The 14,957-nt window shown below is 39.5% G+C and overlaps 1 long non-coding RNA gene across 1 annotated transcript; it reads left to right on the forward strand.

The window, feature by feature from the left end:
* The first annotated feature begins 2,371 nt into the window (after positions 1-2,371).
* LOC308195205 lies at positions 2,372-8,476 on the forward strand. The gene is made up of 3 exons (XR_013951325.1): positions 2,372-3,333; positions 4,076-4,187; positions 4,569-8,476. It is a non-coding gene; the product is annotated as an uncharacterized lncRNA (long non-coding RNA).
* Positions 8,477-14,957: the final 6,481 nt, after the last annotated feature.

Below are 14,957 nucleotides of genomic sequence, written 5' to 3' on the forward strand. Positions count from 1 at the left end.
CAATGTGGGTGATGCCCCAGTAGTCACAAGGATTTTCCAAGACTTTCCTTGTTACTGTAGGATCTGGGCTTTCCTTCCAGAAGTTGTGCTGCCATCTGATGAGCATGTGTCCTGTGCATGAGAAATGGGAGCAGCTAAACCAGCCTTGCAGGGGTTATATGGTATTTTTAATAGACCTGCCTCCTGCTGGGTGTCTGAGGAAGAATCTATGGGAACTCAAGTATAAATTACCTCTGATGTTAAGCAGTTGCTCTATGAATCAACTTGGAGTGGGATTGAAAGAGTGATCCCTGAGAAGGGAGCAGAAAGATCTAATTAATAGATTGCAGTGCTGCAAAAGACTACTGTGACCATCTGATTCCATGTAGCACAGGTCACAGGTCTTCCCTGGATTCATTTTTACTTGAATGTCAGCATCTCTTTCTGAAAGCCATCCAATGTTGATTTATATGTTGCTAGTGCTGGAAAATCTTGCAGACATCTTTAGGCTGTGCCAATGATTAATCATCTTTGCTGTTAAAAAAAAAAAAAAAGAGGTCTGAATTTGACTGATTTCAACTTCCATGAATATCAACTGTGAGCTGTTTCAGACAACGTTGAGAAAATTTCCATTCTTTTGCTCCTCATCCAGCAAAAGGTATGGTTCTGTTTTACTTGGAGTATCTACAATATTTTGAGGTCAATGAGAAAGAAAAAAAGAGAGAGAGAAAAAAGGAAAGAAAGAAAGAAGCCAAAGGGCAGACAGTGCCAGTATGAGACTTAGGATTTCTTGCTGTAACACTGTCCACTTCACTAAGCTGACAGAAATCATTCAGAGCTGTTTTGGAGAGTTGTTAGGCACTTCATGATACAGCAGGCATACAGGGAGCTTTTAAAAACAACTCTGCACCCAGCTCCATGTGTCCATGGTGGATCCAGGCATGTCTGAAGAATCCAGTAACAATGCTTCAGTATTATGCAGCTCCCCTTCCCCCCCTACCCCAAACCTTTGATTTCTCTCTGCCTCAGTTCTCTGTTTGCAAAATGAGGAAAATCTATGGGTAACACATTAAAAGTTGTAGAAGTGTCCATGTGCAGGAGCAAAGGGGACAGTGGGAGTATGTGAGGTAGAAGTGTTGGCTGATAACTGTGCAAAGGAAGGACTTCCATGCCACACTTCCAGGTGGGAATCTCTGAAATCCACAGCTTTTTCAGGACTATTGTAACCATGCAATCAACCATCCATTTCTTTTCCAAATACCCCAAGGAAAGGGCATAACCCCCGCCTGCTGATCCACACTGCTGATTTGGGATCTGCTCCATGCCCCTCTGAAGCCAGCAAACAAGCACTTCTGGAGAGCGGAAAGGCCTGGGTTTTCCCCCAACCCGCTCCCCCGATGTCCTCTTGCTGAGGAATGCTTCATTCAGTGAGCCTGATCATTGAGGCAGTCTACATTTCTTGTCTGGCTGGCAAGTGATTGAACATCAATTCTCACCACTGGGACCATAATTATAGTAGCAATGAAAAGACAGTATAATTGATGTGACTGTCTTTTGGGTGAACTCAATGAAATTTCAGGTGTGACCAGATTGTTCCAATCAGGTTTGCTCCTTTTCTTTTTCTTTCTCTTGTCCTTTTTTTTTTTTTTTTTTTTTTTCCTCTTTTTATACATCTTTCATTTTGGGGGGCAAGTATGACCTTATTCTTGGATTTGAAGAACTCATTTGCTGTTTCTCTTTAATGAAGTTTTGCTTCTTCTAGTGAGAAACAAGGGCTGTGATACTTAATAGAGATTTTGCACCTCAAAGAATTACTTTTTTGAATATCTGAATATTTTGAATTTTTGAATATTGCTGAATATTCCAGAACTGCATCAAAAAAAAAAAAAAAAAGTTCATGACAACTAGGTGGTAAAAGTTCTCAGAAAGGAAAAGTTTGTTAGGAAATACAGAAATTCTTTCAAATGTGAAGACATTAGTATGGACCTGGTAAAGATCCAACATGAACGGGGATTTGCAATTAAGATAATTTCTTGTTTTTTTCCTCTTCAATTTTCACTTTGAAGGAAATTCTGCTTTTATAGCTTTTAGCTCAGCTGCTCCATTTGTCTGGGTTGTGCTGCAATGACAAAGATTAGGAAAAGGATGTTTTGGATTTTTTTTGCCTTTTTTTTTGGTGAACTGCCCCTGATTATGAAGCAGAATGAATTATTGATTTTTGAATGCTCAGGATTATCAAAAAGAATGTATTTGTGCTGTTTCAACAAATAATTTTTAAGATTATTTTATGGAAAAGCTTTGAGGGGTTAACTGCTAGTTCCTATGCACTCAAATACATTCTGCCCACACTTCATCCCTGTTGATCACTCAGGAAAAGGACCTGTTTTTCTTTAATGGGGACCTCGCCTGGGAATGGATGTCAGGATGAAGGCGTGTCTTTTATTCAGCTCTCTGTCAGAGTCCAGCTGACTAATATTGCAAGATAGTATTAATAATTTGTTGTCAAAACTTGTCAATCCAGAGAGAGCAGATATGACTCACTGGAAAATATCCCCATGAGAAAGAGACTTTCACAACTGCCTATCTGAATGCACGGAAAGATAAATGCTACAGTTCAGACTTTCCCTCCAGAGAGAGGCTGTTCTTCAGGAAAAGTCAAAACAGACACATGCTCGAAGTAGGCTCAACAGATTTTACAAGATATGACATAAACGACAAAGAATTTCTAGCAGTGGCTCTCTGTAGACAGATTTATGGAAGATCGAGGGCTTGAGGATTAAACTCTTTGTTGGCTGGGGTGAGACAACCTGATTATCCTGTCCAGCTGGAAAAGAGACTAGTAGCAAGGTCCATCTCAAGAAAATTAATCTAGTTAAGTGGTGCAATGCTGTCTTCAGCTGGCAGTGTCTGGGTGACACTGAACATAAACACTCACAGGTTGTGGCTTGCATTGACATCCTTAAGAGAACAACAAGAGGCATGAAGAAAATGGTACTGCGTGTTAAATTCATCACCGCAGAAACTGAGCAAAGTGAACAAAAAGTAAATTGAAGGGATGGTTTCGTATAGCAGGGAACTACGCAACTATAGGCCATCAGGGAGATGTGTCCAAAACGTGAAATGAAGATTAATGCTACGTTTAACACACACAAATATTTTTTGATATGAAAGTACATTGGCAGAAATGCATCTCAGAAAATTTCATTGCTAAAATTGTGTTTTATAGTCCATACTCTGCTGTTTTTTTATTTTGCATTTTTGCTGAAAGTCACACAGCCAAACAGATCTTCGTTGGCATCTAGAAGACTCATGCAGAGAAGCAAGGCGCTGGAAGGATAAGATGGGAAAAATTATGTGAGTAAAAATAAATGGGGAAAAATTGTGTTTAATGGCATTTTAAGAAGATGCAGATGAACCTTAACTTCATAAGACTTTTTTTTTTTTAAGTAAAACCACCTTGAAAAACATGATGATAATTATCTGTATTATTTTTTTATGTGTCACCTGGCAGAATGTCTGAAGAATAATTAGTTTGTGGATGCAGAACTAGAAGATGCTAAGGAGAAACACATTTTCTGAGAAGTAATGCTGAAGGTCAAGTCCTGAATGTATTTGTGTATTTCTTTCTAGCGCAACTGGGGGTGAAATGACACAGGTCAATATTGGGAATTTATATTGAAATTCTTGCCTAACTTTTGTTTCTTTGAGAATTCTGCTGAATTCTGTGAGGCTGTCCACAGCGGCAGAAGGGAGCAAATGTGTTGCCCTGCTCCAGCCCTTGCAGTACACGTGAAATTTGCAGGTTCCACCAAATGCTGGGTGTGTTGTTACATATATTGCATATGTATTGCATAATACATACATGCATATGTATTGTATAAAACATATATTGTTATCCCTGACTTTCCTGCACTGCACTTTCCCCACAGGAACTGGTAGAACCCTATCTCCAAGGATCATCCTTGGAGGCCACTCAAGAGTAGTACCATCATGGCAATGCAATCTGGATGCATATTCTTTTCTCTGGCTTATTTCTATGGTGCCAGTAGCAATGTGCATGGTTCTACTTACCCTGCTCTGTCCCTCTCTGTTCCAGGGGAGAATCTGGCCCAGGGCATTCTTCTGTTCCACATAGCATGCTTCCATTTGCCTTCACCCCATAGGAGATGAAGAATTTCAGATTGATGGAAGAGCTGACCTGCTTTTGGGTAAGCCTATGAAATGTTACAGAGATCAGGGCTGATGTTGTTTTGGGGGGCTTGGGTAACTCTAAGTACCACCAGACCATACCACCCCAGTATTTTCATTTGCTGCTGCTGGGATTGGACTGTCCAAATGATGTGGAAAATGGAGAAGCCCCCAAGCCAGCTTTTGGTATAGTAACAGGGAAAGGTAATGCGCAGGATTTCCTGCATGTGCTTATCTGGGTCGAATGATGTGGAACAGCTTTAATGAGTAATTTGTCTTCTGAAAATGATTTACAAACCTTAATTAGAATACTTTCCTGTTATGTACTCGTCTTCACTAATGAACCCCAAAGTTTCTGATGAAAAAACCATTGGTATTATTATCTCTATTTTACAATGCAGGTATTAGGATCTGGGTGTCAAGCGGGCTGGAGCCTGTAATTTCTTTAGCTGGAACAGAGGACTCTATTGCTTCAGAGAACTGAGTCCAGCGGTATTTAACCAAGGCCAAAGGCAAGTCACAAACTGTTTTAGGTTTGTAATCAAAATTTCCTGGTTTTCAACCCTTTGCTCATTCCACTCAACCATACTGGCTCTTTGAAGTGCTAGCGGTGCGGAAGGAAGAAGATGCTTTATGATCCTTGATGACTATAAAGTAGCAAATAAAGCTCTAGGGTGCTTTCAAGCTCACAGTGATTTCATGGGGTGGAAAATTAATCATGCAGCAGCTACTGAAGAATATATTTTTTTTACATTAGCTGCTTGGGTCTTTTTCCAAACCAGAAGATGATAAAGCGCTTCCCAATACTGGATGAAGACAAAAGAAAGTGTCATCAGCACAAGCAGTAAAATAAGCTGAATAAGCTTGTTTGGACTCCTGGTTACTAATCTAATCCTTTTACAATCATTTTTGGCTCTAGAAATAAGAACTATTTGCAAAATAAACATTTTTTTTGGTGCCCCAGTCAGATTATTGCAAATGTTGAATCTAATATCCTTGATCTAGTCTTTCAAACTTCAGTGACTGCCAATCTGTACTTACTACAGAATGTCGGCGTATTCTGTGTAAATCTATAGACAGTTAAACTTTTGGAAAGTGCTTATAAATTTTTCCCTGCAGTCAATATATATCGGTAGATACAGCTAAAATAAAACACAGACAGTGGTTTGAGGTTTCTGGAGACTCCCAATATTCCTACTAAAAAAAAAATCTTAGCTTTATTTTTTCCACTGCTATTTCACAGACCATTTTTCTTACATCATAGATCTTTCCTGAGACCTCTAACATATTGCAAATATTGGGGGTCTCTTTGGGGCCCCAGGTCGTCTATATGGAGGATAATTCACAAATGCTCAAAGTTCATATGCACAGGGTTTATTTTCCTGCTGAAACTTGTCCTTATCTAAATGAGGCCATCTGGGGTTTCCGGCATGATTGCAGTCTCCTTGTAAGCCTGAACATTCCCCTTTTCATAGGCTGCAGCAGCCCATGAGCACTGGGATTTCATATGCTCTGAGCAAGGTCAAACTTAGCATTTTCCACCAATGTCATTACATCAGTGCAGCATGGATGAAGAATGGAAGTCATGCTGCTGTTACAGCAAAGCCAGCTCCCTGGTTTTGCAGTGCTGCCACCCTTTCATCATCGTGTTGCACCTCTGCCACCTTCCCAAAGCCTAGGTCAAAACCTAATACTGAACTTGGAAGGGAGGTTAACTTTTTGACTAGTACCTGTCTTCAACTTAACCGAGCACTTTTTCTTGAGATAAAGTGGAGCCTTGTTGCCAAGCAATTTATATTTACCTGTTCCTTGAGTTTCAGCAATAGAAGGATCCTTTTACCCTTATTAAAATTCTAGGATCAAGGCTGTATAATTACCAATATTTTTCTCTTTTAATTGCAGTCTCTTAGTCTAAGAAGGTGCTACACATCATCTGTGGCACCAGAACACTTCCACCACAGGCTCCTAGTAAGGAGAAAACCTGGGACTTCACCAAGAATAACTTAAAGCAGGAGAAAAAAAATGGTCACAAAATGGAAGAAATACTAAAACAAAAACAGACTTGGAGAAGCCCATTGGTCATCATTAGGTTTTTCACCTCTTCTAGTGCCAAGCTGTAGCATGTGCTAGATTGTGCTGAGGAGCTGTGTGCAGGCAGAAGGTCAGGAATAACTGTGGGGGTTGGCACCGGCTGAGTTACAACAATTCCCATGAAATACTTTGTCTTGCAGCCAGCTGTTTCCTGACGTAATCGGCCACAATCCTTGTTAGCCCACTGCCCAACAACAAATTTAATTTGGAGTTAAATAACTCAGCAAGTTGAGAAAACTGAATCATGTCTTTTTTTTTTTTTAAAATGATATATTCATGTTGTGTAACATGAATGCAGAACAAGACCTCATGATGTATTTTGTTACTAACTTTGTGTAAATTAGTAAAAGCAGTTCAAACTGTATATTATGTTGTGGTGTTCTCTGAATTGCTACTGTAGGACTTACTTTCATTGTATTTCATGTTCTTCATCCTGCTCAGAAGTGCGAATGGTATTTGGAGTTGAACAAAGAGCCTGTAGCTCATTTTCATAGCTGAATTCTTGACTAACAAGCATGGTCTAAGTGCAGACCCTTATCCACGACTTATGGCTACTGTTGCTTGTTCCCATTTGTGCAGAGTTCAGTGAGGGGAATGAGAAAATGGTGACTTATTTGCCCTAGTGCCTGCTTATTTGTGCATCCAAAATATTGGATCCAATACATCCAACACATTTCATTGTAGTATCTGACCCACTATGTATTCAAAACTAGATGGAGCTGTAATTCTCCCCCTCTATGCCTCATCTACTTGACAAAATGTGGTTGCTTATTTAGTAGATGTGTTGCAGCTTGGCTTCTTGTTGGGAAAAGATCTCAGCTGTGTGCAGCCTCTGAACAGTTTCCATCCCTCCCAGGAAGCAGTGCGCCCATTTACCAGTGCTTCCACAGAAAAGTAGATACCTTTGGGCAGCCATTAATGGGGAGAGAAGGAGCTGGTAATTAGGGTGAAATCCAGGGAGTACTTTGAGTGTCAAAACAATGTTGAGCCTATTTGGTGCAGTGCAGGGAGCAAGTGCAGAGGATGAAACCTCAAGTGACACTTAACAGTGGCTTCTGTTGCTAACTGTCTCGATGACTGTTTTTATATATACTTGTTTATTTATATAAACAAAAATAAACAAACAAAACAAGCAAACAAACCAGGTTCAGGAGCAGATCTATGAGAGGGAAGCCTATGGGGCATAAAAAAAGTGTTCTTCACTAAGCATGGGTCATTATATGGGCTCTTGTGCAATATTCAATCCCATTTTGGATGGAAGTATACATTTTTTATGCTGTCATTAAATGATCTTCCAGATGCAAGAGGAACACAAAAGACCTCTAGGACTGAAGTGACACTTAGCAACCTGAGGATGGACATTTAAATATTAGGTGATGCTGTGGAAAGTATTAGTTTTTTTGAAACATGTTATATGAATTCTTATCAGTATCATCTTGATCTTTTCTATAGCCAATGATTTTAGCTGCTTTCCCTCCAAGTATTTACTGCACAATTTAGGTAGTGATACTGGGTAGTGAGACAGAGAGAAACCCGAACACAAGTATGTATTGCTCTTCTGATCCCATCCCCAGGGAATCTATCTGCCTCTTCTCTTTACTCTCTACAGATGTTGAATAACGCTGGAGATAGGATTGTGGTTGAAAGGGGTTTGCCACTGAGGGCTCTGGAGAACTAAAAAGGAAGGATGTGAGACATTGCAAGACATCTTTTTTAATTTTTGCTGTCTCCTGGCGGTGAAATAAAGTACAATGCCAGTAAATAGCATGATTCTGTAGTAATTTGTCCTTCAGTAACATAGAACTTCTCCTTCAAAGTTGCTCAATATGGTATTTTCTTTCTCATGCTCTTGTGATACTATATTGAATTTCTGTTTCCTCCCCGCTTCCAATTAATGCAAGATGAGCCTTTTTTCAAAGGCCCTGTGGGAGTTAAGCACCCATTTCTCGGCAATTTTCCATGTGAGCTGGCACCAAATTTACTTCTGCAGTTCTTGAAATCTCACCCGTAGAGTTTGATCATAAACTAAAGAGTCCTCCTGGAAACTATGATTATTACAAAGGTTACCAGCAATAAACATTACTTTGTTATGCCTGTGACGTGTGTGCAGTTGATTCATAACAATAATGACACTTTTCACCTAGGTAGCACTTTTCATCTGAACTGAAGATCAGAGTCAGTATTTCCATTTTGTTGGTGTTTCATATAAATCTCTGCATTTGTCATTGACAAATGAAAGAGTTTCAGAAATGTTTTCTCCATCATTTGTCTCTTGGAACATAAACCAAACAAGGAAAGTTCGTGTTGTATCACAAAGAGTAGGAAAAAAACCTAAGTTTGTTGGCTCGGAGAGCTTAGTAATGGCAGATATGATGAAATAGCTGGGGGACACGCTGGGCCTCACACTAAGTGCAATGGAAGACATGCAGTCAGCGCGTGGATAGAAATGCCCTTGGTAGTTCCTGGGGCAATGTATGTGGGCCCTAAAAGCATAGCCTGCCCCTTGCCTTTTCAATGGTATGGTAAGTAGATTGTATGATTTTGCATCTGTGCTCTCAATGCATTCGCTCGAAATCAGCATGTAGCAGTGAATCACTGTGACATGATTTTCCTTTTTCAAGCACAGTGAGAAAGATATTTTCCAGATAGAGTTCAGCTTATTTTCTTTTATGTGTGATGGGAACCACACTTGGTATTTACAGACTTTTAAGATTTCCTTGCGACCACAGCTATTCAGGCTTTCATTACATGTGAATGAAAAGTGTCTAACAAACTCCTTCGTCAGCAAGACTGCAGGTAAAAGAGGAGTATGTGCAGAAGTAGCTTTCTGGGTGGATGTTGTGAAGCACTTCCTATGCTACCTATGCTGAGTTTCCTCTTCTCTGAACAGCAAAAATCTAGTAAGACAAAGTTCACAAGTAGGATTTTTTTTTCCAGGTTACTTTATAAGTTAAATTTAACACAACAATTCTAAAAGCATTTGCTTCAGGCATCACATAATCAGTTCTAAAACATCATTTGCTGTGTAATGCTATTAGAAATGGTTGTGCTAGGAGGTGCACGGTCCAAAGAGACGTGACATAAAATCTGGGAGGGAGGCAGAGTAATATGCTTCATTGTTAGGAACTGTATGGAAAAGAGGTTGCAAACTCCTGTCTTAATCTGAAAAATCTTTCCCAACATTTCTGGCAGATTTGGTCTGCTTCTCTTTCTGCCCTGAGCTTTTAATGTAAAAAAAAAAAAAAAAAAAAAAAAAAAAGTTATGTCACAGAAGTAAAAGCTACAAGAAAACCACAAAATAAAATTAAAAAAATATATAATCAAAAACATACCAGTGAATGACTGCTCTGTGGTTTTTGTAATGTGGACCCCATAGGAGAATGCAGTGTGTGGGACTTTGGATGTAGCTGTAATTCTGGAGCTCTTTTTCCTGACTCCAGTGATGTGTCCTCAGGGCAAAAGAGATTCTTCTCAAGAATGGTTTACAAATATTCAACCGAGCTTTTCCATGAGATGATGTACATAAAATACCCTTCAATAAAATGTGCAAAGAGTTCTCGATGGGGTACTCTCACACACACACACACAAAAAGAAAAAGGAAAAAAAGGGAAAAAAAAAAACAGCATCAACAACACAAACTGGCTGTGGAGACAGCTATGAACTGAAGCTTTTCAAAAGCCTAGAAAAATAAAATCATTCAAAGGCAAGTAGATCATATGAACCTTAGCTGCTTGCCATGAACTTGTATTACATCTGAGATTTCAAAAAACTACTGCTGTTGCACTGATTGTATGGTTATAAATCTCTACTCTTACAGCTGTGTTCTGTAGAAATTAGATTTGCATCTATCTGATCCACCTGTTGCCATTGTCACACAGTAAGTTGTAAAATTTACAGATTTTGCTATTTTTTTATCTAAGTTTTTGGAACAGAAGAAAAGAGATCAAAAGTTGCAAAAGGACTTGCGTGTTTCTTACAGGAGTAATAATAAAGTGTAAAAATAATATAAATATAAAAAAAAAAGTATAACCTAACAAAGACATACAAAGATGCTTTAACATACCGTTTTTCTCCTCAGCAAAATTTATAAAGGTGATAAAAGCTTTCTTTGCTGAAAACTTGTATTCAATCAGAAATTTCCAAAGTGACAGTAAAAACAGCAAGAACTTCTACACTGTATCATCTTTTATTTGTCCTGGGAGTAATCAGAGATCTGTGGGTGAGCTTAGAGCTGTTTGGACACTGCAGCTGAGGTTCAGAGGGCTGTTGTGAGAGGACAGAGGACTGCAGAGGTGTGGGTTAGGTGGAGGTAGTGAGATGTGGCATAACTGCTCTTGCAGAACGCTGTATCATGTTGGTGTGGATGTACCCATTGTCCTTCTGGGCAGCCTGGGCTAAAGCTGGGCTCCTGGTCTTCCCAGCATCATTTCTGCAAAGGATATAGCACTGGTAAAGACAGAGCAGGTAAGAGTGAGAGCGTCTTTAATCACAGTGCACCTGAATTTTATTTCCTTGGTGCACTAGTTGGACTCTTTCAAAGTGGGCTGTGAGGACACTTTTGCAATATAGAAATGCATAAAAAGTATGAAGGTACATAAAAATGCATAGACTATTATATTATATTATGTATAATATATATATATATATATACTATTATATATATAGACTATATATTGGAGAAATTTAACTTTGAGGCTGCCTTTACACATGCTGCTGTGCAGTTAAAAAGAAAGGTGTAACCAAATACCTTTATTTGCTTCAAAACAATTTGGGAAGGAAACCCCCCAGTTGTCCTTCTCTGATTTTGCTCAATTTATCTTGAAAAACGATGGTAATCAGCCCACCTTTGGAAGACTGGGAGGGCAAAGAAAGATGCCTGTTTTCTAACTAAAGGCAGAAAATAGTTCATTTTGAACGAAAGCTTCACTGTGAGGAAGAAAGGTTGTGTGGGGGCCCGGCTACGTGAGATGTGATGTCAGCCTACTGTAGCTGCTTCTGGCAACAAGTTAGTCAGTGTAGTGGGACCAGCAAATGGACATTGCAGTGCCATTTTGGGGGGTCATGTTGTCCTTAATGCTCTCCTAACATTGTTTCACCCTGTCTGATGACGGGATCCTTGAAAGGATCCAAAGAACTTATCTTAAAATAAGCATAACTTAGCTTAAATTGAAAGTAAACAAACAAACAAAAGATCCTCTTTTATTTCTCTTAATCTGGCTGGACATCAGAAGGCAGAAAAGTTGATTTTCTCGCTGTATTTCTAGACTTCTGATTTTATTGGTGCCTATGACAGGGAATGGAGTGCAGGGAGCAGAGCTGGCTCCATGAAGTCTATTAGAGGTATTGTCGTGCAGATATATTTTACCTGGAAAGCACATTAACATATGGGTGGAGATAGCCAAAGATTTTGGAATAAAGTATACAAACTTTGTTCTGAACTCACCCTTCTTTTGTACATTGGAATATTTATATTTTTCTTCTGATATCTCTTATATAGTGATTCCCTATTTTTTTTTTTTAGGAGGGGTATTTTTCTTTTTTTCACACATGGCTCATTGTTATGCACACAAACTTTACATATCTATTTTCTGAATAGTGTCAGTGTTTTATAAAACTGACTTAAAAGACCCCTGTTTATTAGAACAGTCCTAATTTTCTTAGTGTACACTCAGATATCCTGTGTGAAATGGAAACTGTCTTTGCATTCCTTTCCCTCTGCCACTTGAGCACTAGCTTCATGAACAGTGGATGAGAACTTCAGTTGTGGTTACTCAGACATATATCACTCAATTTTCTGTTTTTCTTGGTTAGTTTTATATCTTCTGGTATCTTTTTCTGCTCATCTGAGAGATATGCTTCCAGTTCAAAACAAGCACTGTTGTGCAATTTGTTGACAGTTGATTTTTGGGAGTTTGGAGGGGATGGAAACAGTTTCACAACATGGACTAAAAACAAACATGCATGACTTTTACCTTTCTGACCCATTTGCTCACCCGCTTCCTGTTTCCTTTATTGCAAAAGTTGATCTCATTAGAAAAAATAGCACAATCTCTCTTAAAAATAAAACAAATGTTTCCGGGCCTGTTTGTTGTATAGGAGGTGGGAGTTTCATGCAGAGCTACAGAATTGAAATGTCTTGTAGGATGTCTGCTGCTTTTGGAAGGAAAAAACTGAGGAGAAAATGTGTATCTGCTTTGCATAGCAGACAGTTCACAAAATGTTGTATTTATAGATACGGAAGCAAAGAAAACTTCACCAACAGATCATCTGGATCTCGGTTAAGGATTTTCAGTAATCTCCAAGCCAGTTAATGCTTCTGGCTTCCTGCGATGACATTGAACTTCGTCAGTTCACTCCATCCTGCAACAAATTTTATGAGTGCAGGAAGTTGTCAGTGGCACTTCTCAGGCTTTTTATAGTTAAACACACGTTTTTCTACAGGGATGCAATAGTGGGGAGTGTTTCAGAGGCTTGAGCTCTGTGACATTTTCCTTGACTTGTGCAATCTTGTGCTCAGTATTCGATAATCCACGGTTTTCATCAGCTGTCAGTTACAAGAACTTGCCTTGGGAGTTTCACAAATAAACTACAGTAACTGGGAGACGTGAAAACTGTGTGCAGTCCCTGAGTGCTCATGCCTTTAAATTTCCTTAAGACTCACACCAGTAGACTTTTGTATACAGAGAAAGCTACAAGCAATATAATCAATCATTCAATGAATGTGGGTTTCTGAAACAGCTGCATATCTGGATAAGCTGCTTGATAAGTTACCAGAGACAGTTTATGGGTGGTGTTTGTGCTCTCTACACATTGTGCTAAGTGCTGTTCAAACTGCCCTTGACTTCCAGCCAACAGATGGGAAAGTCATTAGCAATCAGATTTGAACAACAGTTGCTTTCTGTGTTTACAAAGTCCTGTACATGATCTGTATGTTGACGAGTTATACACTGAATGGAAAATGTCTGACATCTTCTCTATGCAATTTGTGTAAAAAAATTGCAGTAATCAGCACAGAGCTGATTTCGCGTGCTGCAGGTCTCTTCTCCATCGTACAGATGAGGGCTATAGAAACTGTCTAAAAGGGGACAGTTATGTGGTGAAAGCACAGGACCATCAGGAACAACAGCACAAGACCAGTTTGTGACTAGGACACAAAGTGCATACTCCTAAAAGCCTGAGCATTTCCTGCGCTGTCCCTGAAGTCAATTTCAGTACATGCAAGAATAGCACTACAGGTACAGAAATCTAAATAGTCTTTAGGCAGGTCTAATTCATGCATCCCTAGCACATAACCTGTGCTCTGCTCAGGCCTGGCAGAGTTGCTTGGGTAATAATTTCTCAAAAGTAAACTGCTACAGACAGTGGAAAGCGTTCTGCACAACTGAAACATAATTGACATCAAGCGTGGTATTATCCTCCTTTTATTTTTTTCTTCTTATTAACTTGATTCCTCAAGAAATAAACACATGGTCAGATTAATCCTACTATTCAAGGGTTTACTTTAGGGATGGAATTGGTTCATTATATTTAATTTATGGGTAAAGAATCTCCATTAGTTCGTAATGTTTCCCTGTGCTGTAATAATGCTCTCTGCTTTCTGAACTACTGTCCAGAGGCAGAAGCTGGTTAATGCAGAACTAATATTTTGTCAAGGTACCTGAGGGGCTGACTTGGTAGAAGTAAATCAGTTCAGATAAGAATTATTTCACCAGTGGTCGTTACAGACTGGTTATTTATTTACTTTTTGTAATCACAGTATTGAGAATATATATTGAATTATTCTTTATTGAAAAAAAATATATGAGGGAAGATTTTTTTCAAAGATTTAAATAGACTTAGGTGGTCAGCTAACTATTTTCAGTGACTCAGACACCTCTTTTTTTACCATAGAACCACAGAATGGCTTGGGTTGGAAGGGACCTTAAAGATCACCTCGTTCCAATCCCCTTGCCATGGGCAGAGATGCCACCCACTAGATTATGTTGCCCAGGGCCTCATCCAGCTTGGTCTTGAACACCTCCAGGGATGGGGCATCCACAGCTTCTCTGGTCAACCTGTGCTAGTGCCTCACCATCCTCAGAGTGAAGAATTTCCTCCTTTCATTTAATCTAAATCACTCCTCTTTTAGTTTTAAACAATTCTGCCTGAGCAAAAAGTTGCTCTCCACCTTTTCTATAAGTCCCCTTTATTAAGTACTGTAAAGCTGCCATAAGGTCACCCTTGAGCATTCTCTTCTTCAGGCTGAACATCTGCATCTCTCTCAGCCTTTCTTCATAGGAGAAGTGCTCCAGCCCTCTGATCAACTTCATGGTCGTCCTCTGGACCCACTCCAACAGACCCACATCCTTCTAACAGACCCACATCCTTCTAACAGACCCACATCCAGCGCACTGCTGGCTCATGTCAAGATTTTTGTCCACCAGTACCCCTAAGTCCTTCTCTGCAGGCCTGCTCTCAGTGAGTTCTTCACCCAGACTGTATTCATGTCTGGGATTGCCCCGACCCAAGGCTATTACCTTGTAATAACCACAGATATGACTGTCTCAGCTCTTTTCCCATGAGAATCTGAAGATCAGGTAATTATTTGAAAAACATATAGCATAATAGTTACCTGAGAGAGGTACTGTCTGGAGACACAGATTGCAGAGGCCTTCTTGAAACTCTCCTACATAAGAGATGCATGGTGTAACCTGGCTTT

Source organism: Anser brachyrhynchus (genome assembly GCF_964034855.1).
Source record: "Anser brachyrhynchus genome assembly, chromosome: 4".
In the NCBI taxonomy this organism is placed as follows: Eukaryota; Metazoa; Chordata; class Aves; order Anseriformes; family Anatidae; genus Anser; species Anser brachyrhynchus.